Source organism: Hordeum vulgare, chromosome 6H (genome assembly GCF_904849725.1).
Source record: "Hordeum vulgare subsp. vulgare chromosome 6H, MorexV3_pseudomolecules_assembly, whole genome shotgun sequence".
NCBI classification, from domain to species: domain Eukaryota; kingdom Viridiplantae; phylum Streptophyta; class Magnoliopsida; order Poales; family Poaceae; genus Hordeum; species Hordeum vulgare.
The window spans coordinates 171,590,579-171,603,046 of NC_058523.1; positions in this window are offsets into that span (position 1 = coordinate 171,590,579).

Consider the following 12,468-nt stretch of genomic DNA (forward strand, 5'->3'; position numbering starts at 1 on the left):
ATATGAGTCTTTACATTTTAGTTTGCCACAATCATCCTTTCTGCACACATATTTTGAGAGATACGTGCTGAATCATGAATTTATCAGAATACTCTTTGTGCTTCACTTATATCTTTTGAGCTAGGCAATGTTGCTCTAGTGCTTCACTTATATCTTTTAGAGCACGGCGGTGTGGTGTTTCATGGAAATTATTATACTCTCGTACCTCACTTATATTATTTTGAGAGTTCTTTAAACAGCATGCTAATTGGTTTAGGTTATGAATTTAGTCCTAATATAATGGGCACCCAAGAGGGATATAATAGAAACTTTCATATTAAGTGCATTGAATATGATGAGAAGTTTGATTCCTTGCATATAGTTTTGAGATATGAAAATGGTAATATGAGAGTCATGCTAGTAAGTAATTGTGAATTATAAGAAATACTTGTGTTAAAGCTTGTGATTCCCGTAGCATGCATGTATGGTGAACCATTATGTGATGAAGTCGGAGCATGATTTGTTTAATGGTTGTCAACCTTTGTGTGGAGGTCGGGATCGCGCGATGGTTAACTCCTGCAAACCCTTCACCTAGGAGCATGCGTCTAATACTTTGCTTCAATAACTAATAGGCTTTTGCAATAAGTATGAGAGTTATTTATGACTAATGTTGAGTTCATGGATTATATGCACTCTCACCCTTCCACCTTTGTTAGCCTCTCTAGTACCGCGCAACTCTCGCCGGTACATTAAACCCACCTTCCTCAAAATGGCCACCATATATTTTCCTCAAAACAGCCAACATACCTACCTATTATGGCACTTTCATAGACATTGCGAGATATATTGCCATGCAACACCACCGTCCCGTTTCTATGACATGCACCATAACTTCCATATTGCTTATAGAGTCATATTTTGTTCTAGATATCGAGTTGTCATATTTGAGTTGTAAGTAAATAAAAGTGTGATGATTTGCATTATTAGAGCATTGTCCCGTGTGAGAAAAGAATGATCGAAGCTATGATTCCCTCACAAGTTGGGATGAGTCTCCGGACTTTACAAAAAATAAAAGAGGCCAGCTAAGCCCATAAAAAAGTAAAAGAGGCCAAAGAAGCCCACAAAAAAGGGAAAAATGAGAGAAAGAGAGAAAGGACAATGCTACTATCTTTTTTCCACTTCTTCTTCAAAGTAGCACCATGTTCTTCATAGAGAGTCCTATTTTGTCACTTTCATATAACTAGTGGAATTACATCTTTTCCACAAACACTTAGTTTCCTTTTTGAGCTTTCATACACTTATAGCTCTAGTGTATTTGTTGCATGGCAATCCCTACTCACTCACATTGATATCATTGATGGGCATCTCCATAGCCTGTTGATATGCCTAGTTGATGTGAGACTAACTTTTTTTTTGCAACCTGCACCATACTCTATTCCACCTATAGTGTTATATCCATGGCTCACGCTCATGTATTGCGTGAATGTTGTAAAGGTTTGAGAACATTAAATGTGTGAAACAATTGCTTGATTTTCATCGGGGTTGTGCATGACTTAGATACTTTGTGTGGTGAAGATGGAGCATAGCGAGACCATATGATTTTGTAGGGATAACTTTCTAAGACCATGTTATTTTGAAAGCACGCAATTGCCTTATCAGTATGCTTGAAGTATTATTGTTTTTATGTTAATATTAGACTTTTGTTTTGAATCTTATGGATCTGAATATTCATGCCACAATAGAGAATATTACATGGATAAATATGTTAGGTAGCATTCCACATCAAAAATTATGTTTTTATCATTTACCTACTCGAGGACGAGCAGGAATTAAGCTTGGGGATGGTTGATACGTCTCCAACGTATCTATAATTTTTGATTGTTCCATGCTATTATATTATCTGTATTGGATGTTTTATATGCAGTAATATGTTGTTTTATATTAATTTTGGTACTAACCTATTAATCTAGAGCCTAGTGCGGGTTTATGTTTTTCCATGTTTTTGAGTATTGCAGATAAGGAATATTAAACGGAGTCCAAACGAAATAAAATCTCTGGAATGCTTTTTCTTGGACCAAAAGAAACCAGAAGACTTAGAGTAGGGGGCAGGGCACCTGTCGGGAGACCACAAACCTGCAGGGCATGCCCTGGCTTGTGGGTCCCCTACAGGCCTCCTAATCCTATTATTCGGCCTATAAATTCCCAAATATTCCCCCATCACTAAATAGAGCCACAAAAGTACTTTTCAGCCGTCGGGAGCTTCTGTTCCCTTGAGATCCAATCTGGGAGCCTTTTCCGGTAATCTTCTAGAGAGGCAATTGATCACTAAGGGCATCTATATCAACTCGATTTCCCCTCCGATGATGCATGAGTAGTTCACCCTAGACCTACAGGTCCATAGCTAGTAGCTAGATGGCTTCTTCTCTCTCTTTGATCTTCAATACCATGTTGTTCATGATCTTCATGGATATCTATCCGATGTAATACTCTTTTGCGAAGTGTTTGTCGAGATCTGATGAATTGTGAGTTTATGTTTAGATTATGTATGAATATTATTTGAATCTCTTCTGAATTCTTATATGCATGATTTCATGCTTAGCAAGTCTCTTCGAGTTATTAGTTTGGTTTGTCCAACTAGATTGGTAATTCTTACAATGGGAGAAGTGCTTAGTTTTGGGTTCAATCTTGCGGTGTACTCACCTAGTGACATAGTAGGGGTAGCGAGGCACGTATTGTATTGTTGCCATCAAGGATAAAAAGATGGGGCTTTCATCATATTTCTTGAGTTTATCCCTCTACATCACGTCATCTTACTTAATGCGTTACTCCATTCTTCATGAACTTAATACTCTAGATGCAGGCACGAGTCGGTCGATGTGCGGAGTAATAGCAGTAGATGCAGAATTGTTTTGGTCTACTTGACACGGACGTGATGCCTATATGCATAATCATTGCCTTGGATATCTTCATAATTATTTGCTTTTCTATCAATTGCTCGACAGTAATTTGTTCACCCATCGTATTATTTTCCTTTATGAGAGAAGCCTCTAGTGAAACCTATGGCCCCCGGGTCTATTTTCCATATTATACTTTCAGATCTAAAAAAAATACCAAAAATATCTTGCTGCAATTTATTTACTTTTGTTTCCGCAATCTTTTATATCTATCTCTATTAGATCTCATCCTTGCAAATAACTCTGAAGGGATTGACAACCCCTTTTTAGCGTTGGGTGCAAGAGTTTGATTATTTATGTAGGTACTACGATTTGGGCCTTCTTGTTCGTCCTACTGTATTGATACCTTGATTCTCAACAAACTTTGGAAAATACTTATCTACTTCGTTGCATCACCCTTTCCTCTTCAAGGGAAAACCAATGCAAGCTCAAGAGGTATCACGCATTAAAAAGTATGATCCAATTGCTTGGTTTGACACCGGGGTGCTCATGATTTATACTTTATGGTAGGAAGACCGAGCATGACAGGCTATATGATTTTGTAGGTATAGCTTTTATTAGCATTGTTATTTTGAAACCACATGATTGTTAGATAGTAAACCTAAGTATGGATGTCTTTTTGTCCAATGATAGACTATTGCCTTGAATCAGTTGTATCTTAATATTCATGCCACGATTAGATATATGATCAAGATTATGCAAGGTAGCATTCCACATCAAAAATTATCTTTTTTATCATTTACCTACTCGAGGACGAGCAGGAATTAAGCTAAGGGATGCTATTACGTCTCCGGCGTATCTATAATTTTTGATTATTTCATGCCAATATTATACAACTTTCACATACTTTTGGCAATAATTTATATGATTTATTGGACTAACCTATTAATCCAGTGCCCAGTGCCAGTTCCTGTTTTTTGTGTGTGATTTTTTTGCTGAAATTCCATATCAAGCAAAGTCCAAGCGCGATAAAATTTTACCAAGATTTTTTTGGAATATTTGTGAATTTTGGGAAGTGTAATCAATGCAAACGGAAGCCCACAGAGAGCACAAGACACCATGGGGCACCCAGGGGCCCAGGTGCGGCCTGCTGGGTGGTGCTCACCTTGTATGTCTGTTGGAGCTCTCCTTCGGGCGCAAGGAATCTACTTTCTGGATAAGAATCCCCTCAAAATTTGAGCCCGAACGGAGTTATGGATCTCCACGAATATAAGAAATGGTTTTCGGCCAGAAAACACAGATGAGAGAAAACGTGAAACAGAAGAGAACAGAAATGGAGATCCAATCTCAGAGGGGCTCCCTGTGACGCCCTTGATTTAACCGTACGCTAACCATACACGCAAATGCGTACGATCAAACCCAAGGACTCACGGGAAGATATCACAACACAACTCTAGACACAAATAAAATAACATCAGCTTCATATTACAAGCCAGGGGCCTCGAGGGCTAGAATACGAAAGCTCGATAAACACACGAGTCAGCGGAAGCAATAAATATCTAAGTACAGACATAAAACATGGGGTGCCTTAGAGAAGGCTAGCACAAAAGATACAACGATCGAACGAGGCGAGGCCTCCTGCCTGGGAACCTCCTAACTACTCCTGATCATCAGCGGCCTCCACGTAGTAGTAGGCACCGTCGGGGTAGCAGTCGTCGGTGGCGGGGACCTCCATCTCCTGGGCTCCATCATCTGGTCGCAGCAACGGATCAAGGGGACAAGGGGGGAGCAAAGCAGCGGTGAGTACTCATCCAAAGTACTCGCAAGTCTTACATCAGAACTATTCTAATTATGCATCAGTATCAAAGAAGGGGGTGTATATGTGGACTGACTGCAGCAATGCGAGAATAGAGAGAGAAGGCCTAGTCCTATCGAAGACTAGCATCTTCAGGGTCTTGCAGCAATAGACGAGAGTAGAACAGGGGGTAACATTAATAGTCATATTGTTGCAGCAATATTAAAGTGAGGTCACGCCTAAAGATCCTCCCTCGACTCCCTGCGAGGAAGCAATCCCGAGGCAAACTAATTCCAGTTAAGTAACAATTGTAGTTGTAAAAGATCGGGGCACAACTCCAAGTCATCCTGTAACCGTGGACACGGCTATCCGAATAGTTAATTTTCATCCCTGCAGGGGTGCACCACATGTCCCGTTACGCTCGATAACACTCTGGCCGGACATACTTTTCTGGGTCCTGCCCGGCCTCGGAATATCGACACGTCGCAACCCCACCTAAGACTAATCAGAGAGGCAAGCCCGCCGGTCTAACTCCTAAGCACAAATGGTTCGTGGGCCCAGTTCCCCTTCACGCTCCTGCACGTGGCGTGGGCGGCCGACGTCAGTCCTAGCATCCCTTAATCACAAGCGCGATGCATCTCGGGACCACTCGGGCGCGCGCCGCTACAATGCTGGCATCTGAAAAGCTTCGGCTGATACCGCGACGCCGAGTACCCATAATTCTTCCCGCGTAGCCGGTTAGTGCGAAAAGGTCTCCGACCAACCCAGATCAAATACCCAAATCCATTAACATTTTAATTAGGCCAACAACACAGTCTCACGGGAATCCACCCGTCTTACAACTAATCACCAAAGATCCCAGTAACATGGTCGAGTAACTGTGTGGTTGTTACATCGGGGGGGATCCGAGGTATCACCCTCGTTGGATTCCGAACGATGTACCCGTCAAGGTGGGCTTAGAGGAATCACCCTCGGGGGTCCCACACTTGCGGGGTTGCACGACAGAGGCATCGTCGGGAATGGTGAAAGAGGAATCACCCTCGATAACCACGACCGACTAGCTATACTACAGAGATATCATCAGGAGTACTTAGCGAGGTGTCACCCTCGGTACCCGATAGTATCCCTGTAGCGTCGTACAACGAAGGGGAGTATGTGATGTGTCGGGTCTGGCCCGTCGATCAGAGATCGAGATTTGAAAACAAGCGGGGCAACTGGACTACGGGGTCAGAGGGGATGACTGCTCCACCTATGCTAAGCAGGTTAAAGGTACAGGACTGAAAGCAGCAGTTCATCAAAAATAGGCTATGCATCAGATATAGGAGCTAACTATAACAGTAGCAGAATACTAATGCAAGCAGTAGAAAGAAAGACATAGGCGATATAGGAATGATCAAGGGGAATTTGCTTGCCTTGCTGCTCTGCGGCAAAGGACTGATCGACAGGGTCGTAGATGTACCCGGCGGCAGCGTCAGTCTCGGGGTCTACCGGTAAGAAGAGGGGGAAGAAACAATAAATAATAGCACCGATGCAACACAAAGCATGACATGGAAAGATGCAGGCTAGACATGAGCTAACGCAGCAACATCCGTCATAGACGGGTCGGAAGAATATCTGACGATATTTTCCGGGTCTCGGGCTACTACCGGTTATACTGGAAACGATGGAAAAGTCCCATGTTTTCTATGCTAGGGACGCGTGACAGACGAATGGACCGTGTATCCGGGTTCGTCTCGTTCTGCTGATCAACTTTCATGTTGAAAATAATTTGATCTGACTTACGGATTATTTTATATTAATTTTCAAAGTTTTATTAATTATTTAGGAATTAAAAACAGATTTAGCTATTTTAATAAAATCCCATTATGACATCAGCGCGATGTCATGCTGACATCAACATTTGACTGGTCAACTGACCAGTGGGTCCCGAACGTCATAGGCACAAGTTTTAATATCGATTAAATATTGATTTATCAGATTAATTTAATGAGGGACCCACGTGTCATACTCTAATTATTCTAATTAATTAATTTAACTAATATACCTTTTTATTTATTTATTTAATAAAAACATTATTTTTATTTTTATTTTAACTATCGCGTGGGGCCTCCCTGTCATAGACAGCGGGTGCATTGGCCCCACCGGTAAGTGGCCTAAGGCTATTTACTCATTTTATTATAGATACCTAACCGTGCAAATATCGTATTCCTCTAAATATCCATATACGCAAATACATACATCGCATCTCATACATACATACATACATACATACGCATCTAATACATCATTTATTTATTTTATTTTCTCTCAAAACTCTCATCTCCCTCTCTGTCAACAGACAACAGAGAACACAACTCTCTGCTAACTCAACATAGAAGAACCAAATGTTCAATCCTTCCTACCGGAGTCTACCGTCGACGGATCGGGGTCCTGTTTGCCGGAACGGAACCGGGGCATTTAGGGGAACGTGGCGGTGGGAGGAGCCCGAGGAGGGGCTCACCGACGTTGACGGGAGGGGCCGGTGAAGCCGGAGTTCGCGGGAAGGGGCGGAGGAGACGGCGTGGAGGTGTTCCCCGGAGGCGGTGATGGTGATGCCGGTGAGGACGATGGTGATGGTGGTGACGCGCCGGCGAGGGCCTCCCGGAGCCGTGGTGGTGGTGGTTGCCGGAGTTGGTGAAGGGGGACGGCCGATGGTGGTCCGGGGGATGGCCGGCCGAGGGGTGGGGGGCTCGGGTTGGGGCCGAGAGGGGTCGGCAGACGGGATGGGGAGGGCCCCGGTCGCCGGATCCGGAGGGGTGGTGGTCGGCTCTAGGGGAGAGGCGAGGGAGGCCGGCGGTGGAGGCGAGGTGGGTAAGGAGGCCGGGGGTGGGGAGGTGCTGGCCGGCGTGGTGGAGGGCCGAGGGGCTCGCCGGCCGGGAGTAGAGGGGCCGACGGGGGGAGAGGCCGCCGGCGGGAGGATCTGGGAGGGAGGAGGCGACGTGGGAGAGGAGGGCTCGTGGGGTGGGAGATGGGGTCTGCGGGAGGGAGTGGGCACGAGAGGTGGGGAGGGGCCCCCACGAGGGGCGGTTGGTGGCGGGGTGTGTCGGTGGGGGTGGGCCCCCCCCCCCACGAGGGGGAGGCTGGCGGCGCTCGGTGGGAGGGGAGGGAGCGAGGCAGGGCTCCCTCGCCAGGGGGGGCGCTAGGGTTGAGAGGGGTTGGGGAGGCCGGCTGGGCCATTTGGCCCAGTTGGGCCGGTTGGTTTTGTTTCTCTTTTTTTTCTTTCTTTCACTATTTATTTTACTATCTGATTTTTCTTTTTAAATACTTTCTTTTATTATACTTTCTTTTACAATTTAGTATACATACTTTTAATTCTTTCTTTCATATACATATTCTTTTAATATTTGTAATGAACTTATAAAGTACTTTTCTTTTGTTTTCAAATTTTGAATCCGGATAGACTTGAATCAACGCGGGTCTGAGATGGGAATTCTCGATGATGTGGCATCATTAGCGGGTGATCGTTGTAGCTTAATTACAATCATTACTGTAGCAAAAGTCGAGGATGTCACACTCCCGCCTCTCCGCCTCCATGGAGGCCACGGAACAGAGGGGGAACTCTCCTCCCATCAAGGGGAGGCCAAGGAATAAGAAGAAGTAGGGGGTTCTCTCCCCCTCTCTCCCGGTGGCACTGGAATGCCACCGGGGCAATCAGCGTGACGGCGATGTACACCAGCAATCTTCCCGCCGTCAACACCAACTCTCCCCCCTCTTTGCAGCGGTGTAATACCTCTCTTCCTTACTTTAATCTCTACTTAAACATGGTGCTTAACTCCATATATTATTTCATAATGATATTTGGCTATCCTATGATGTTTTAGTAGATCCGCTTTTGTCCTATGGGTTAATTGTGGTATAATGCTATTGATATGATTTGTATGTTGATATGGTGATGTCCTATGGTGCCCTCCGTGTCGCGCAAGCGAAGGGATCCCTGTTGTAGGATGTTGCAATATGTCCATAATTTGCTTATGGTGGGTTGCTTGAATGACAGAAGCATAAACCCGAGTAGGTGGATTATGGAGTATGGGAGTAAAGAGGACTTGATACTTAATGCTATGGTTGGGTTTCACGACCTTAATGATCTTTAGTATTTGCGGATGCTTGCTAGAGTTCCATTCATAAGTGCATATGTGTAATGCCCCAAGTGTGTAACCTTCCCCTTTGGAACCTTCTTACGTGGGTCCTGCTACGGCAACAAAAGACCTTCCAACGGTGCCAGAAACAGTGCTGACGGGAGACTGTTCTTTACTCCTCAGCAACGGCACCAGGAATCCTTCTGCTACGGCTACGCCTTTATGGACTTCCTAGGCAAATATGCAAAGGATTTCCCCCGCGACCTTGGAGCCTTGCGTTGGTGTTCCCTCAAAGCGGAAAGGGTGATGTAGCGCAGCGGTGGTAAGTATTTCCCTCAGTTTTGAGAACCAAGGTATCGATCCAGTGAAGGAGTATCACAAGTGCCTGCACAAACACAAAGAGCTTGCTCCCAACACTATGAAGGGGTTGTCTATCCCTTATAGATTGTTTCCCAAGTGAGAACTGAAAGCAACAAAGTAACAAAGCGAAGTAAAAGCGAAAGTGGAAACGATAGATGTGAATAGACCCGGCGGCCGTAGTGTTCACTAGTGGCTTCTCTCATGAAAGCAAGTAGACGGTGGGTGAACGAATTACTGTCGAGCAATTGATAGAACCGCGCAAAGTCATGACAATATCTATGGCAATGATTATATCTATAGGCATCACGTCCAAAACAAGTAGACCGATACTTTCTTCATCTACTACTATTACTCCACACGTCAACCGCTATCCAGCATGCATCTAGTGTATTAAGTCCAAAAGAACAGAGAAACGCCTTAAGCAAGATGACATGATGTAGATGGACAATATCATATCTACGACAAAGCCCATCTTGTTACCCTTGATAGCAACTACACGATGTGTGCCTTGTTGCCCCTACTGTCACTCGGAAAGGTCACCACATGGTAAGAACCCAAAACCAAGCACTTTTGCCATTGCAAGAATCATAGATCTAGTTGGCCAAACAAAACCCAAAACTCGGAGAGACTTACAAGGATATCAAATCATGCATATAAGAAATCAGCAAAGACTCAAATATATATCATAGATAATCTGATCACAAATCCACAATTCATCGGATCTCGACAAACACACCGCCAAAGAGGATTACATCGGATAGATCCCCATGAAGATCATGGAGAACTTTGTATTGAAGATCCGAGAGAGAGAAGAAGCCATCTAGCTACTAACTACGGACCCGTAGTGTTGGAAATATGCCCTAGAGGCAATAATAATTAGTTGTTATTATATTTCTTTGTTCATGATAATCGTTTATTATCCATGCTATAATTGTATTGATTGGAAACACAGTGCATGTGTGGATACATAGACAAAACACTGTCCCTAGTAAGCCTCTAGTTGACTAGCTCGTTGATCAAAGATGGTCAAGGTTTCCTGACCATAGGCAAGTGTTGTCACTTGATAACGGTATCACGTCATTAGGAGAATCATGTGATGGACTAGACCCAAACTAATAGACGTAGCATGTTGATCGTGTCATTTTGTTGCTACTGTTTTCTGCGTGTCAAGTATTTGTTCCTATGACCATGAGATCATATAACTCACTAACACCGGAGGAATGCTTTGTGTGTATCAAACGTCGCAACGTAACTGACTATAAAGATGCTCTACAGGTATATCCGAAGGTGTTCGTTGAGTTAGTATGGATCGTGGGACGGTTCGCGGGGCGGATCGAGGGACGTGAGGACGTTCCACTACATCAACCGCGTTCACTAACGCTTCTGTTGTGCGATCTACAAGGGTATGTAGATCGGAAATCCCCTCTCGTAGATGGACATCACTATGATAGGTCTTCGTGCGCGTAGGAAAATTTTTGTTTCCCATGCGACGTTCCCCAACAGTGGTATCAGAGCTAGGTTCATGCGTAGATGTTATCTCGAGTAGAACACAAAAGTTTTTGTGGGCGGTGATGTGTGTCTTGCTGCCCTCCTTAGTCTTTTCTTGATTCCGCGGTATTGTTGGATCGAAGCGGCTCGGACCGACATTACTCGTACGCTTACGAGAGACTGGTTTCATCGCTACGAGTAACTCCGTTGCTCAAAGATGACTGGTGGGTGTCGGTTTCTCCAACTTTAGTTGAATCGGATTTGACCGAGGAGGTCCTTGTATAAGGTTAAATAGCAATTCATATATCTCTGTTGTGGTGTTTGCGTAAGTAAGATGCGATCCTACTAGATACCCATGGTCACCACGTAAAACATGCAACAACAAAATTAGAGGACGTCTAACTTGTTTTTGCAGGGCATGCTTGTGATGTGATATGGCCAACGATGTGATGTGATATATTGGATGTATGATATGATCATGTTGTAATAGATAATGTCGACTTGCACGTCGATGGTACGGCAACCGGCAGGAGCCATAGGGTTGTCTTTAAAACTAATGTTTGTGCTTGCAGATGCGTTTACTATTTTGCTAGGATGTAGCTTTAGTAGTAATAGCATGAGTAGCACGACAACCCCGATGGCGACACGTTGATGGAGATCATGGTGTGGCGCCGGTGACAAGAAGATCGTGCTGGTGCTTTGGTGATGGAGATCAAGGAGCACGTGATGATGGCCATATCATGTCACTTGTGAATTGCATGTGATGTTAATCCTTTTATGCACCTTATTTTGCTTAGAACGACGGTAGCATTATGAGGTGATCTCTCACTAAAATTTCAAGACGAAATTGTGTTCTCCCTGACTGTGCACCGTTGCGACGGTTCTTCGTTTCGAGACACCACGTGATGATCGAGTGTGATAGACTCAACGTTCACATACAACGGGTGAAAAATAGTTGCACACGCGGAACACTCGGGTTAAGCTTGACGAGCCTAGCATGTGCAGACATGGCCTCGGAACACATGAGACCGAAAGGTCGAGCATGAATCATATAGTTGATATGATTAGCATAGAGATGCTTACCACTGAAACTATTCTCGACTCACGTGATGATCGGACTTGAGATAGTGGATTTGGATCATGTACCACTCAAATGACTAGAGAGATGTACTTTTTGAGTGGGAGTTCTTAAGTAATATGATTAATTGAACTAATTGTCATGAACATAGTCTAATGGTCTTTGCGAATTACGATGTAGCTTGCGCTATAGCTCTACTGTTATTATATGTTCCTAGAGAAAATTTAGTTGAAAGTTGATAGTAGCAAACTTTGCAGAGGATTGTCCTCGTTGCTGCGCAAAAGGCTTATGTCCTTAATGCACCACTCGGTGTGTTGCACCTCGAGCGTCATCTGTGGATGTTGCGAACATCCGACATACACGTTTCTGTTGACTACACGATAGTTCAGTGCAAAATACTTAATGGCTTAGAAACAAGGCACCGAAGACGTTTTGAAATGTCACGGAACATAAGTGATGTTCTAAAGAGATGAAATTGTGATTTCATGCTTGTGCCCTTGTTAAGAGGTACGGGACCTCCAACAAGATTCTTTGTCCACAAAGTAAAGGAGAAAAGCTCAAATTGTTGAGCGTGTGCTCAGATTGTCTGAGTATGACAATCGCTTGAATCAAGTGGGAGTTAATCTTCCAGATGAGATAGTGATAGTTCTCCAAAGTCACTGCCACCAAGTTGTGAGAGCTTCGTGATGAACTATAACATATCAAGGATAGATACTATGATCCTTGAGCGATTCGCGATGTTTGACACTGCGAAAGTAG